General features: G+C 34.6%; 1 long non-coding RNA gene across 1 annotated transcript; it reads right to left on the bottom strand.

Annotated features, from left to right (window-relative positions):
• Window positions 1-2046: 2046 nt before the first annotated feature.
• LOC147482739 (uncharacterized) lies at window positions 2047-6562 on the bottom strand. Its single transcript, XR_015206405.1, has 5 exons — window positions 6453-6562; window positions 6163-6336; window positions 5784-5839; window positions 2707-2826; window positions 2047-2321 (listed from the first exon to the last, which is right to left on the bottom strand). It is a non-coding gene; the product is annotated as an uncharacterized LOC147482739 (long non-coding RNA).
• Window positions 6563-13808: the final 7246 nt, after the last annotated feature.

The raw sequence follows: 13808 nt of genomic DNA, 5'->3' as shown, positions 1-13808 counted from the left end.
AGGTACTATAGTGCCATCGATCGATCTCCACCACAAATAAGCTTATTTTCTCAAGATTCTGACTGTAATGTATGCAAGTAATGACGTTTATCAAAAGTTTCGTCGTAATCAACTTTTTTTTTAATAGGGGTTTTGGACAACTGCAGCTATCAATCACCGAAAAGAAAATCTGCTGAAGACTTAACTTTAGTCGGCGAAATTACGTAAGTTTTGCTGAAGTCGCAACGTTCTTGGAACTATTTGCGAAGATGGAATTTCGTAAATCGTAACAACAATAACAATTTGGAATATCAAAAACGCCGATGAAGATATGGCTGTTATGTTTTTGGTTTTCATCGTACCTACCCAATGTGCAAAATGATGTGGATATTTTGAACCTTAGACTCTAGCTAAAATCAAATTCACAGTGGTATGACACTATGACTAGATATTTTGGCTTTTGCGTCGGATTAAAATGAGCATCGGCCAAACTTTTGCCAAAGAAAATCTTCAATTTGGTATTTGTTTGCCACCTGAGCTCAATTCCATGGTGAATTTTATACGAGACACTCACACAAACCCAGTTGAAGTATTTCAATTAAAGACGGCTATGGTGCCAACAAATGAGGGCAAGTTTAGTTTTTTTTGGTAAATTGGTCTATACGTAAATGGGTTCGAAAATGGGTGAAAGAGATGATGAAAACGGGTTATATGAGTCAGTTTTGGGTGCAGAGTTGGTATAAATGCTGAGGTGGTATGCCAAGTAGAAAATACAAATAAAACAAAATTGAAAAAAAACAGACACATCATCACTTAACTGACGGATGCTAACAGATTGCTATTTTTGTGAAATCAGGCATAGTACCTTTATACGTTTGTTAAAAAAAATTGTATGTTGATACAAGTGCTAAATGGACATAAGTACGTTGCATATTTCTGTAATTAAGCCTAATTTTAATAACATCTGCGAATTTTTTTTAAAGTAAAATTTTATTCATTTGTATTGTTTCTCACAAAGATAATAGCTATATGAATTCAGCTAAATTTAATAGTTCTACTCATATACATTGACATGGTTTTAACCAATATTAGCAATTGCACAACTCTTGTCTTGGACACACTTCATATGCTTTTACTAATGGAAGAAATTTAGTAGGAAAAGTAAAGCGTTTGTGACATTCATCTCACCAAAATTCATTTGTGTATAGTACACTCGAATGGAACATTATGCTGGTTGTTTGAAGAGACATTGGATGCATTTTCATCCGTTTCTTTGTCCATGCCAAGATTTCTTAAAATTAGTGGTACTTTACTATAATTTGCATTAACATCCGCAAAACAATTGTTATAGTCTTTTTTTTTTGGTGAAGTTTATAGGTGTATTAGACTACACATCACCTAATATTAACTATGAACGATCAACCATTGGTAATTATGGAAAAAATAAAATAAAATGAACCATTGGTGGTAGTATGCTTCCTACTTAGTGGATGTGCATCCAATTATATAATTACACGTGTATTGTTTATAATGGAAAACAGATTTTGAAATGTAGGCAATAAATTTAAGGAATAGATGGTTGGCATCATGCCTCTAAAGTGCACTCTATATGTATTTAGACTACCAGTCTCTGTTAGGCACTGACACCAGGAAAGCTCCATTAATTGTTTTCTGATGCATCCCAACTTTTATACCAAAACCATTCTAAGATTCATGTTCCACTGCTGAGCCCAACAAATCTCTTCTCATAAGTAAATCTATGATTCACTTATCATTTATTATTGTCACTCTGAGCTTAGCTATTATTGTCACTCTGAGCTTAACAACCATTTATCATAAGTAAATCTATGTTCCATCTTTCTAAATGTGCACCGTGAGGTGAAGAACTCCAGCTGAACAAGCTTGTTAGTATGAAGATTTCCAAATTGTGGTTAGCAGTAGGAATCTCTTGTACATTATAATTTATTAGCTAGTCTTGTGATCCTCATTAAAATCCATTAATTAAAGCAAAATAATGAAGGAATTGAAAAGAAGAGATTCTAACTTCATTGACCCAAGACAGTACACAAAAGAAATTCATTAACCCAAATTTTTTGAAAATTATAACTTCATCAAAGCTACAGTATTAATAATGTCTATTATACTGAAAATCCATTAAGGAAGGTGCTTATTACTGACCGTACGTTCAACTATAAAAACTCTAAAGAATGGTAAGATAATACACAGATAATGAAGCCTCACAAAGCAGTTAGTATATACCTTGAAATACCTCAAACAGTTGCAATTGGAAGACACAAGTCGGCCACATGGATGGTCCTAGCCTTTTACCATAACGCACAAACCTACAAATTGGTGATAACAAATTTTAGGTGAATATATATACCAACCAAAGAAACATACAGTATGTTGAATCTTTTATGCTTGGAAAGTTTGCCATAAGCAAGAAAAGGTCTTTTGTTTCAACACTTCAAGCCACATGCCCACATACCATAAAATTTAGATAGACATGTACACATTGATATATATATATATATATATATATATATATATATATATATATATATATATATATATATATATATATATATATATAGATTTAAACTAAGGTATACCTTTCACCATAAATAAAATTTCATTGAGGATACATTATTGAAAAGGACCAGAAAATAAGAGAACATACTTCAACATCTCTTAATGATAAACCAAAATTTTAATTACTAAGCTGACCTTCAATATAAGTGAAGCACACATAAACTTGAAGCCTTGATGTCGATATTAGTTCATGGTGTTGTGAAGTTGACCTTCGAGTTGATATCGTGCTAGAATTTAGTCTTATCAGCATCACATCTATTGGTACATGTCAAAGTAATTGGCAAAATTAGACTAACTTTTAAGAATAAAGTCGCAAGCAATGATGAATCATACCCATACATATCAAACAGAATACACAACAAACAACACTTGTTGGCCATACATAAGGATGGAAGAAGCTTTTTCTAATTTTGTATTACAAAATTAAAAGGCTAATGTTACCACAACGATAGGTAGCATCAAAGGGAACCCCCACTTTTAACCCAACTTCATAAATACTGAATCAAAAGCAAAAGCACTGGCAAATATAAGGAGAAGCAAAACTTGCGTGCAATAAGTCCCCATCCTATATACTACACAACAAATAAATCACATCCATACAATGAAATACACAACAATCTGTTAGTATAATCAATGACCTATTATTCCCTTAAAGGTTGCCAACCAATTTGTTCTACATAGAAGTGATATGGTCTTTGCATATCACTGCATTTGAGTAATATCTTTATTTTGGAACCCTTGCTTTCAGTGTTTCTAACTCTATCAAATTGTGAACAACTCATTATACAAACACACACACACACCCTCTCATATGGGTTAAATTCTTATTGAACATCAAAATTGATGCAAGAAAATGTGGTCAACAGATACTTTCAGTTCATTCTGATATATCAAATTTGAGTCATTCCAATAGACCAAATTCATCCATATAATATCAAATTCATGCCAGAAAAAAGAAGTTCAAAAGCGAAGCCAACTCACTGACAATTCCAAAACAGGAGAAGATAAACTTAACCTTCAAGAGATGCAAACAATTTTGGAAGATTGGTAAAGTGGTTCTGAACCTAATAAATAAAACTGAATAAAAAAGGAAACATGAACTTAAATTAGGAAGCTCCAATTAACTCGTTGAAGACAATGGCTATAGTACCAACGGTGTGTATCTGAAAAGAGAACTTCCATAATATAGTTCCTATCGATAAGTGATTTTGCACATTAAAAAGCCAAAGAAATTGAGAAAACAGAAAAATGAAGGAGGAAGAAATTTAGAGACTATCGAAATTCAGAAATGAGGAAGGAAGAGAAGAACCCTTGAGAAGACCCTTTTTTCCGGAGTTATAGTTTCGTCGAAGAAGAAATTTCATTGACTGTGAAGCTCGATAAAGAGGAGAACCAAAGGTTTCAATTTATTCCATTTCCATAAGACTCCTAATTAAAACCTAATCCTGGTTATACCGCCGCTCGAAGCGTGAGAGCGCATCCTAGCCACCACTCATAAAACATAGCATTTATTTTACAATGGGAAGTAATTTATTTTACTAACAATTGAGACGTAGCATTTTAAAGATGATTCCAAGATAAGAAAAACAAAAAACGGACAAAAAATATTTAATACTATATGTTGGTTGTCCAAGTATGAACACTATTTGTCTTGCACCCAAATCCCCATCAATTCTCTAAAATGAAGGTCATTTGGCAGCAAGCTGTTGTACACTTGTGCCTTCAAACCACCTAGAATGTATATTCGACAAATCAATTACAATGGTTTAGAATAGTTGAATATCCTAAGGCCAGAACAAAATTCTAATTCCTATGCATTCATAAATTAAAGTTGGCATTCCCACTCTTCTAGCCAAATACCATAAAATATGTAACTGGTGAATTGAGGTAAAGATAAATCTATATCTAGAGGAAAATATTAAGGATTGAAGATCAACATACATCAAGATCCTCAACCATCTGTGCGCAAATCTACTCTAGTATACGTGCCCATGCATTTCTATTGCTCACCGTTTTACCCTGGTGATTGTACATCCAAAAAAAGTAAAATGTATACCGAAATGGAAGAAAGAGTTCTAAACGTCACAACAATTTCAAAAGCTAATAAATATATACGACCAATTGCCTCTGCAGAACTATGTAACACATTGGTAATATTGAATACAATTGTTCCCATAACTTTTTTACTTGCGGTTCTTTTGATTTAAGTGTCATAGATGTTAATAAGGAAAAAGAAAAAAGTGAGAACGATAGCATACAGAAAAAAAAACAAATACGTTCATAGATTAATGTATGAAACAAAGGGTTATTGTCATACGAAGTGGGTATTATTCGGTGATTGGTATTTCTACCCCAACTAATATTATTATTCGACTCCCTGGTAAAATCTTGGTATATATGTCATTTTGACCTTTGTCGTCCAAATAAAAACCATTAAGAGAGAAAATTGAAAAACGATTTGTTAAGAAATAACTACACTATGTGGAGCAGGAAAATACCTTCAAAAGAACCAATAAAGCATGTAAATAAAGTATGGAGTCGCAAACAGCCACCAAAGTACTAAACTCGAGAAAAAAATAAAAATTTAAGAATCCATCACTTGTTAAATACTATTTTTCTAATATTCACCTCACTCCTTTCACACTGCTAACCCAAAGAAGATATTTAAACAACAAAGATTTGAATCCTAGCCCAGGGATATCTCATAAATTCTTAGTAATTTCAGTTCGTTATGTTTTTTTTTCTGGCTATGTTCTCAGTACTACATCAACTTAAAGAATCCTTGTTCTGGGTTTCCAACAAATTATTAGATATAACCATTACTGACCAAGCTAAGTCTAATTCTTTGTTGTCTTTTCCACACAAATCCTACATTTTAAGCAATAGAAATAAACTTGTTAATTAGAAAATTAATTCTAATCAGGTACATTTCATGTAACCATGGCTATAACTGATTGATATAATAGAAATCAAGTTGAAATTTAACTTGATTCAACAACAACCAAAAGAAACTTGCGTCAACTAATAATTCATATCAAGTATACAAAGTATCAAAGAATTAACTTAACAAAAAAAGATAAAAGATGGATCCCTTAATTAATTCGCTAGTTCCAACCCAAAACTAAAATGACAAATAAGCTAAGAAGTATGGATTCTGATTCAGTTAAATGAACTTCATGTTATAGAATATATATGAAAGAAGGCGTACAAACCTTCATTCCATGAGTTCCGCCCTCCATACTCATGTTTTCATTGTTTAACTAAAAAACTGAAAAAGAAATCCCGAATTATGAAACCAACAACACATTTTAAAGAAAAACTTCAATCAAAAATATTATTAGTTAATCACTTAAACATTCAAAATCAATAAAATTTTCTAGCATTCATCAAAAATAGAAAAAATAAGATAAAGAACGAAGAGAACGAAGAGAACAAAATAAACAAATAAAAAAGTGGCCCAATAATTCTTCACCCCATTTTAAATACCATTTCATTGTCTCTCAATACGTTAAAACTGAAATGGATTATCGAGAGAGGGGTGGGAGAAGAAGAAGAGTGAAGAAAATAATGGCAATTGCAAATAATACATACTCGGTATAATCAAAAGATCGGTAGAAAATCCATGGTGAGGCACAGAAAGAGGGAGATGGAGAACCAAGAGTTTAGTCGCTTAGATTGGTGGGAAGTTGGCAGGACTTTTTTCCAATCATCTAATTTATTACCCCTCTAATCAAGTCCTAACCAATCAAGTCCTAATCAGTAGACCTGCAAGAAAAGAAATACTTTGATGAAGGATGAAGAACAAAAGAATGAATGCTAGAAACTTTAATTGTCTTTTGAAACAACTAAGATTACTTGAGGAGAAGAGAACGAAAACGTACTTGATGGATGGAGGACCCGGTTGGACGTATTGAGAATTAATCAAGAGTGAAAGAGACGGGAAGAACTTTGGACTTTTGGAGAACTAACGGTTTGATGTTTCTGTTTTCACCAAGGGTTTGCACACAAAGGGTTTTCACAATTAAGATATTTAATTAATTCCTAATCCAACGGGGCGGCATTGTGACCCTCGATTTATATCCCCTGAAATCAAATCCCAGCCACGAGTCAGGAAACCGAGTTGTTTTGTTAAGTTGATTAAATACTATGAAAACTACATATTACACTAATAAATAAATTTTAGTAATATATAAATGAACATTTTGAGTTTTTATATTCTATATTTTGATATTTTTTATATTAAAAGTACGATAACATTCGGTTCTAGTCCGGTTCCAGTTCTAGTCCGGTTTTTTTGTTTAAAAAACCATTCGGTTTCGGTTCTATATGGTCCGATTTTTTTAGTACCCAATTTTAAACGATTCTTAAAAATAGGAACCGGAACCATAACTTTTTCCACGGTCTGGTTCCAGTTAAACGGGTACCCATCGACACCCTTACTAACTAGGTGTGAAAGTGTGCAACTCGCCAACTCGAGTAGGTTGGGTTGGGTTTTCTGTCAAACCCGAATCAAAATTGCATATCTCTAAACTTCAAAAGTCTATAGCTAACTCGAAACCTACCCAACTGGATTTTTTTTTTTTTTTTGTTAATCATCATATATATAGTTATAGGGGATGGTTATATGAACTCCACCTTATTATAGTGACTCCAAAGGTACTCCACTCCTAATAGTGGACTTACAAGATGAATTGAGAGATAATATTTTGTGGAGATATATATCACATGATGGTGAACACTCCCACAAAAAATTAGCTCAATTGAATACGTTTAACATTATCAAAAGTTGTACCGAAATTAAAATAATATGGGTCGTTGGATAATTTCATAACATTATAAAAGATTTTTGATGAGGTTGCACTTCTCCAAATGAATTGATTTATTTTGAGGATAATTTCTATTGTGTGGAGTACATTTTCACCAAAAATTAGCTTCTAATTCATGGTATTTAGTGGTGGAGTTATTTTGGAGTCAAATTTATGGAGTTTCTCACTGTCCAGAATGTCCCCAAGCCATAGAGACGGGTTTAATCCCTTTCTTTATGAGCAGGAGTTGATTTACCTTACAAGCTAGCAGATGAGCAACCTTATTTCCAGTTCGGTTGACCCATTTTGTACATAACTTATCCTTGGATAGTAATGCTAATGCATCAGTATGATAGAGTTGAAAAGTCCAAGCAATACTTACAATCTTCTTCTCCAAAAAAGATACTGACAGTGCAGGAGTCAGTTTCCATTTCCAAGTTCTTGTGATTGAACTTCAAGCTCCAGTGGATGGCTTTGAGCATCCTCCTGCTTTAAGCTTCTTCTGCAGTACGACAACGTACGTGTTGTCTCTTCCTTGTTCACATCCTGCTGCCAAAAAGCATCCATTAGAATCCCTTATTACATAACCATAGCTTGACTTCTTTCCTTTGACGAAAGAGGCGTCAACATTGAGCTTAACATAGTTTATAGCAGGTCGTGCCTACAAGATGTTATGTACAACCATGGTACGAGCTGGTTCCTGTAAAGATTGTCTATTTTCTGGACAATTAAAGAACTTTGTAATAAACATATATGCATTGACACTTTAAAGAGGTTAGGTCTTCTTTGATCATGACATATTGAACACCTCTCTGTCCAGATGTTCCGATAAAACTGCAAGCAGAATTTTGTCCAAATCTTGGGATTGATTGGCTAGTCAGGTGGTGGATTGAACCAATAATCGATCCATTGTTTGACCTGAAAACTTTTGAAGTGCAACAATCTTAGATTCTAAGGGTACCATAAAGCTTTAGCAAATGCATGCACATTGTAACAGTAAGTGGTGAATAAATTCATAAGAGGAACCACATAGAAGACATGATTTGTTAGGTATATAGAACAGTCTGGCAAGGTGATCTCGAGTTGGGACAATATCATATTAGCATTTCCAGGCAAAGAGGGTGGCTCTAGGGTTGTGAGTGTGTTCTGCCATAATTTTAGGTTTGTTTTGGAAATTGTTTCCTGTAGATTCTTGGAAGTGTTGATACAGAGATTTCACTGAATGTACACCTTTTTTTGTGAGAAGCCATTGGAGTTTATCATCTACATGTTATCGAGGTAGGTAAATCTGTTGGAGTCTGGTTTAAAAAAATTAGCCCCAAGATACAAGCTGACCCATCCAGTTTGATCCAGTTCTAATAAGATCTCTTACTAAAAGCCAGTTTGATCTAGTTCCAATAAGATCTCTTACTAAAAGTACGAATATGTAAAAGGTGAAATATAAGACATTTTTCTGAGCACTGACAAACGAATTCATACTTAAAGCAGAAAGCTAGCCTTATGAGTAGGTTTGGAGATCCTAATAGCCAGAGCTTGGGCTTCTTATTGTACACACTAAATGTCTACACCCCTTTCTTTTTCTTGCTCAGGTCCAAATGTTCGTTTCAACTTAGGTTCCTAATGTAGTGATTTACGTGGTTCTAGCTCATGTTTTTGTTGTAATCTTCATATAATGGGAATCTGTTGTTTTATGGAATTCTATTGTATGTAATTAAAGAGTGCAACCGAATGCATCAAGTTAAGTCTATAATCTGAGAAGGGTAATCGCCTGATTCGGCCATGATAAAAGCACATTGTGCTCCAACCGGCCATGCCTTTTAATTTTGACCTTTTCAATGGGTTTTTGAGACCCTTTTGCCCTTCCTTACAACACTCTCTTTTCTCCTGCCACACTCTCTCTCCTCTGCAACACACTATCTCTCCACTTGTACTTCTGATGTGACATGTACAGTAATATTTATCTATTAGATTCTCCTAGCAATACGTACTAGCAATTAATGACTCTTGGATTTCAACCCAGCAAAAATAAAAACGGACTTTAGCTATTGTGGGAATCAGGAAGCAGCAACTTATGGATCTACTATCAGCAACTTTTTCGTTGTTTTTGTAATTCAAAGACGAGACAATATTTATCTCGTTTTTTGTGCCAACCTCAAATTTTTTTACAAAGCTCCAAAGCTATACTTTTTTCTCTAGGTTCTTCTTTTTTGTTCCTCTACTTTGTCTTCTCCTTTTTTATTTTTCTAAGGATTTTGATAGAAAAAACAACACAAACCTCGATAATAGTCAGTTTTGATGTTTGTTTTGTTATCTTTAGTGTTGGTTTGTTTCTACGTAGGTTTATGTTTCGGTTTGCTTCTTTGTGGTTTTACGTAGAAGTGTGAGTGTTTTTTTATAAGGTTTCCATGGTTGTTTACCATTTCCATGTTGATTTTGTTGTCATAGTTATGATATTTATACAATGTCATAAATGTATAACAATAAATTAAAGAACTTTATAGTTGTTTCATTAAAAGCACCTACTTTTTATTGTGTTAGCTTTGTATTTTGGTATTTTTGCAGGTTCATTCGATATGCTTATTTATTATGATGGTGAGATGAAATCTAACAAACATGGTGTGATGAAGTATCTAGGTGGTGAGGTGAAATTGAGAGTGTTTGATGTGGATACTCCCTTTGAAGGATTCATGTGTCTTATTGAAGCTATGTCAACGCGCATAAGATTGGGTTTTTCTCTTAGGTATTTGATGAACAAGTCCCTTTGTAGAATCGATGAAGAAACCGACTACTTAAACATGATTAAAAAGCAAAAGAAGACTCCAACGAAAGCAATGAAAGTTTGGGTTATCAATGAAGCAATCGTCATCACACCATGTGGTATAGGAGCAGAACAAGTTAGAAGATCAAGTCCTAGACAACCTAGTGTGAAGAACAAAAAAGTTCATACTGAGTTGTTTAAAGAAGATATTGTTACTCCTGGAAAAGGTGGTGGACAACCTAGTGTGCAGAATAAACTAGTTGGTAGTGAGCTATTTAAACAAGAAATGGTTAGAAGTGCAAGTCTTGGATCAAGTTATGGATTTTCTAGTATGAAGAAGAAATAAGTTTGTAGTGAGTTGTTTAAACCTTCTCTACCAAAGAGTGCATGTCCTGGATCAAGTGGTGGAGAACATTGTATGAAGAAGAAAAACAATGAAGAAATTCCAATAAACGATTCTCCTAGAAAACAATCTTTTTTGAAAGAAAAAGTGCTAGCTCAACAAAAATATTCTTTCAATCAATGTAAACTTGTGGATGAACCAAAAGGTAAATGACTAATTTTATTTTAGTTATACTTAGTTCCAGTACATGGTTTGGTTGCTGACGGTTATAAACGTTGTGTTCTCCAGACAGTCCGCTAGAACAACCTTCAACTGGGACTTGTCAATTGCAAGATGTGGAAAATGAAAACGTCGTTGAAAAGGTCCCACACAGCTTGGAGATGTTCAAAAAGGTCATGGCAGGTGAGGGATGGCGAACATGTTGTATGCTTGTAAATGTGTTAGTTACTGATATATCCCTGTTAAAGTACTGACATTCAGTAACCATTTTAGATTTGTTCCCAAAGTGAAGCTCAAGTGCAGTTGGTAGTTGCGAATCAAAAGACGGGAGTATACCTCTTGCAATTGTCATTGAAGGTGAGCAGTATAAATATTACAAGGGATAATATAGTTTGAGTTGCTGATAGTCCAAACACTAATGGTTGAGCTATTGTAATGCAAAGGATGATCTCACTAGTGTTGAAGATGTTGATCGATCAACCTGACTATGAAGAGTTTGATTCACAAAATCCATATGGAGATACAGCTGACATTCCTGAAAAATATATAATTGCCAGTCTTCGAAGTTATGAGGAGGTTGAATTTCAAAATGAAGATGATGATGAAGTTCAAATACTAAATGATTTAGTTGATACAACGGACATTCCTCAAGAAAACATAATCGACAGTTCTCAAAGTAATGAGGAGGTTGAATTTCAAAATGAATATGAAGATGTTGTTGCGGGTGAAGTTGTGGTAGTTGATGATGATGATGATGAAGATGATGATCAAGTTGAAGAATATGATCATGATGATGGTGATATATGGTCGACTCCGAACCGAAGTCAAGAGTATTTGTGGGGGGACACACCTATGACAGTTGTGAATGATGGCAATGGGGAAGGTGCGATTGATTTCGAATTAGAGGGAGTGGTTGATGTTATGGCTTTTGGTGCTAAATATCTAAATTCCGAAGACCTACGTCAAGGATATGATCCTTTGTGTGGTTCTCATAGTCCAAAAACCCCTACGAACCAAAGTGAGATTGTAAATCCTTGTAATGAGGGGTTGAAGTTTGTACCCCCTAAAGTAGGTTAGCACTACGCCACTCGAGATGATCTTATAAAAGACATGAAATCTTATGCAATTGCACACATGTTTGATTTACGTCGTTTCAATACTACCTCCCAAAAGGTGGTAATGAAGTGTAAGAAAACTAACTGTCCATTTCATTTGTATGCAAAACCTGCAACTGGGTCTAATAAGTGGGTGGATATAACTTTTACAGATGCACACACTTGTACATAAGATAAGGTTGTTTCAAAAAATTCACAAGCAGACGCAAAGTGGGTTTCAGAAATTGTTATGTCCAAGATTAGGGACAATGTAGAATTGACAGCAAAGAACCTGCAGTTGGAGGTGAAACAAGCACAACTAACTGATGTGACATATAAAGCTGTGTGGAGAGCTAGAGAAATTGCGTTAGAAAATGTCAGAGTACTATTGTAACTGTCAGCAACTATGAGGAGAACTAGTAGGAATATGTAAAGTCTTAATACTTTTTTTTTTTTTAGGATATACTATGAAGAACATCAATTTGTATAATAAATTATTCTTTAGAGTATACTATGAAGAACATGTATCATCTTTTCGATTAACTTGTAACTGACTTGTATCTGTCATGGCATTAGGAAAGCTAAATGACTTGTAACTGTCAACAACTAATTAAGTAACTGTTAGGCATATGTAACCTCAGCTGGTCTATTTTGTTTCGATTTAGATAAGGGGAAGCTTCAGTCAATCATACCAGATGCTGCCAATTTATTTTAAAGAACTAAAAAAAATTATCCAGGTTGCCACATTGATATAATAACAACAAGCGAGCACATGTTTGAGCGTTTGTTTGTGAGCTATGGCGTAACTGTTCGTGCCTATAGAAGGTGCTTTCGTCCATTGATTATGATCGATGGAACTTTCATGAAGGGTAGATACAAGTCTGTCATCCTAACTGCTCTTTCTATTGATGGAGATAGTCATTGTTTTCCAATTGCAGTTAGTGTAGTCCCAAAGGAGAACAATGAACATTGGGATTGGTTTCTTCAGAAACTCAAAGATGTTATAGTTGGTCCTGCATATAAGTTTGTTCTATTATTAGATAGACATGCAAGAATTCTCCAAGCCGTGCTGAAAATCCTTCCAAATGCATACCATTGCTTTTGTGCACAACATATCTCTAACAATGTCAGTAAAAACGACACCAAAGGGAGAGTTAAGGCCGCAGCAGAAACTTATGATAAAGCTGACTTTGTGAGAATCATGTGTCGCATTTGGTGTAGCAATAGTAAAGGTTACGGAAAAATAATAAAGATTCCTAAGGAACAGTGGTCACTTTCCTATGCTGAAATGAGAAGGTATGGAATTTGTTATACAAATCATATCGAGAGCTGGAATAAGATGATTATGCCGGAGCGAGCTATGCTAATTACATCTCTAATAAATGGTATTCGAATGAACATTAAGGGCTATGTAATCATAACTATCGGGTTATGGCTTCAAAGCTGAAGACAAAGCTGAGGATGTAATCATTTCCTCTCGTTATGTTAGTCGGTCATTCACTACAATAAGGGCTAGTGAGTACGTGTACTCGGTTACTAGCGTAGGGCGCACAGATATAGTTGACCTACTAAAGAAATATTATACATGTGGTTTATTTCAACAAGCTAGTATTCCTTGTAGCCATGCAACGAAGGCCATTGACGATGGTCAGTTTTGTGTGTATGACTTCTGCCTGCCGTGGTACTCAAAGGAAACGATGATGGATACCTATCTAGAGAACTGGACACCTTTGAAGGGAAAAGAACAGTGGCATTAAGGAAGTTACAACATCATGGTTCGTCCTCCCACATATGAGGTAATGCCTGCCAGGCCCCAAAGAAGAGGAAACATTCTAAAGGGGAGGGTGTGCCAGTGTAAAGGATAAGGTGCAGCCATTGTGGTGCCCTTGGACATAACAAAGCAGCTTGCCTACTTCAACAAATGATGTTGCTTGGATTGAGTTTTCAATTGGGGTTCCGCCAGATTTTACCAACGAAGACTTCATTTGAGTCAACCATCAGCTACATATAGAAGTAAT

Source organism: Coptis chinensis, chromosome 8 (assembly GCF_015680905.1).
Source record: "Coptis chinensis isolate HL-2020 chromosome 8, ASM1568090v1, whole genome shotgun sequence".
NCBI classification, from domain to species: Eukaryota; Viridiplantae; Streptophyta; class Magnoliopsida; order Ranunculales; family Ranunculaceae; genus Coptis; species Coptis chinensis.
This window is presented reverse-complemented; position numbering and strand designations above follow the sequence as displayed.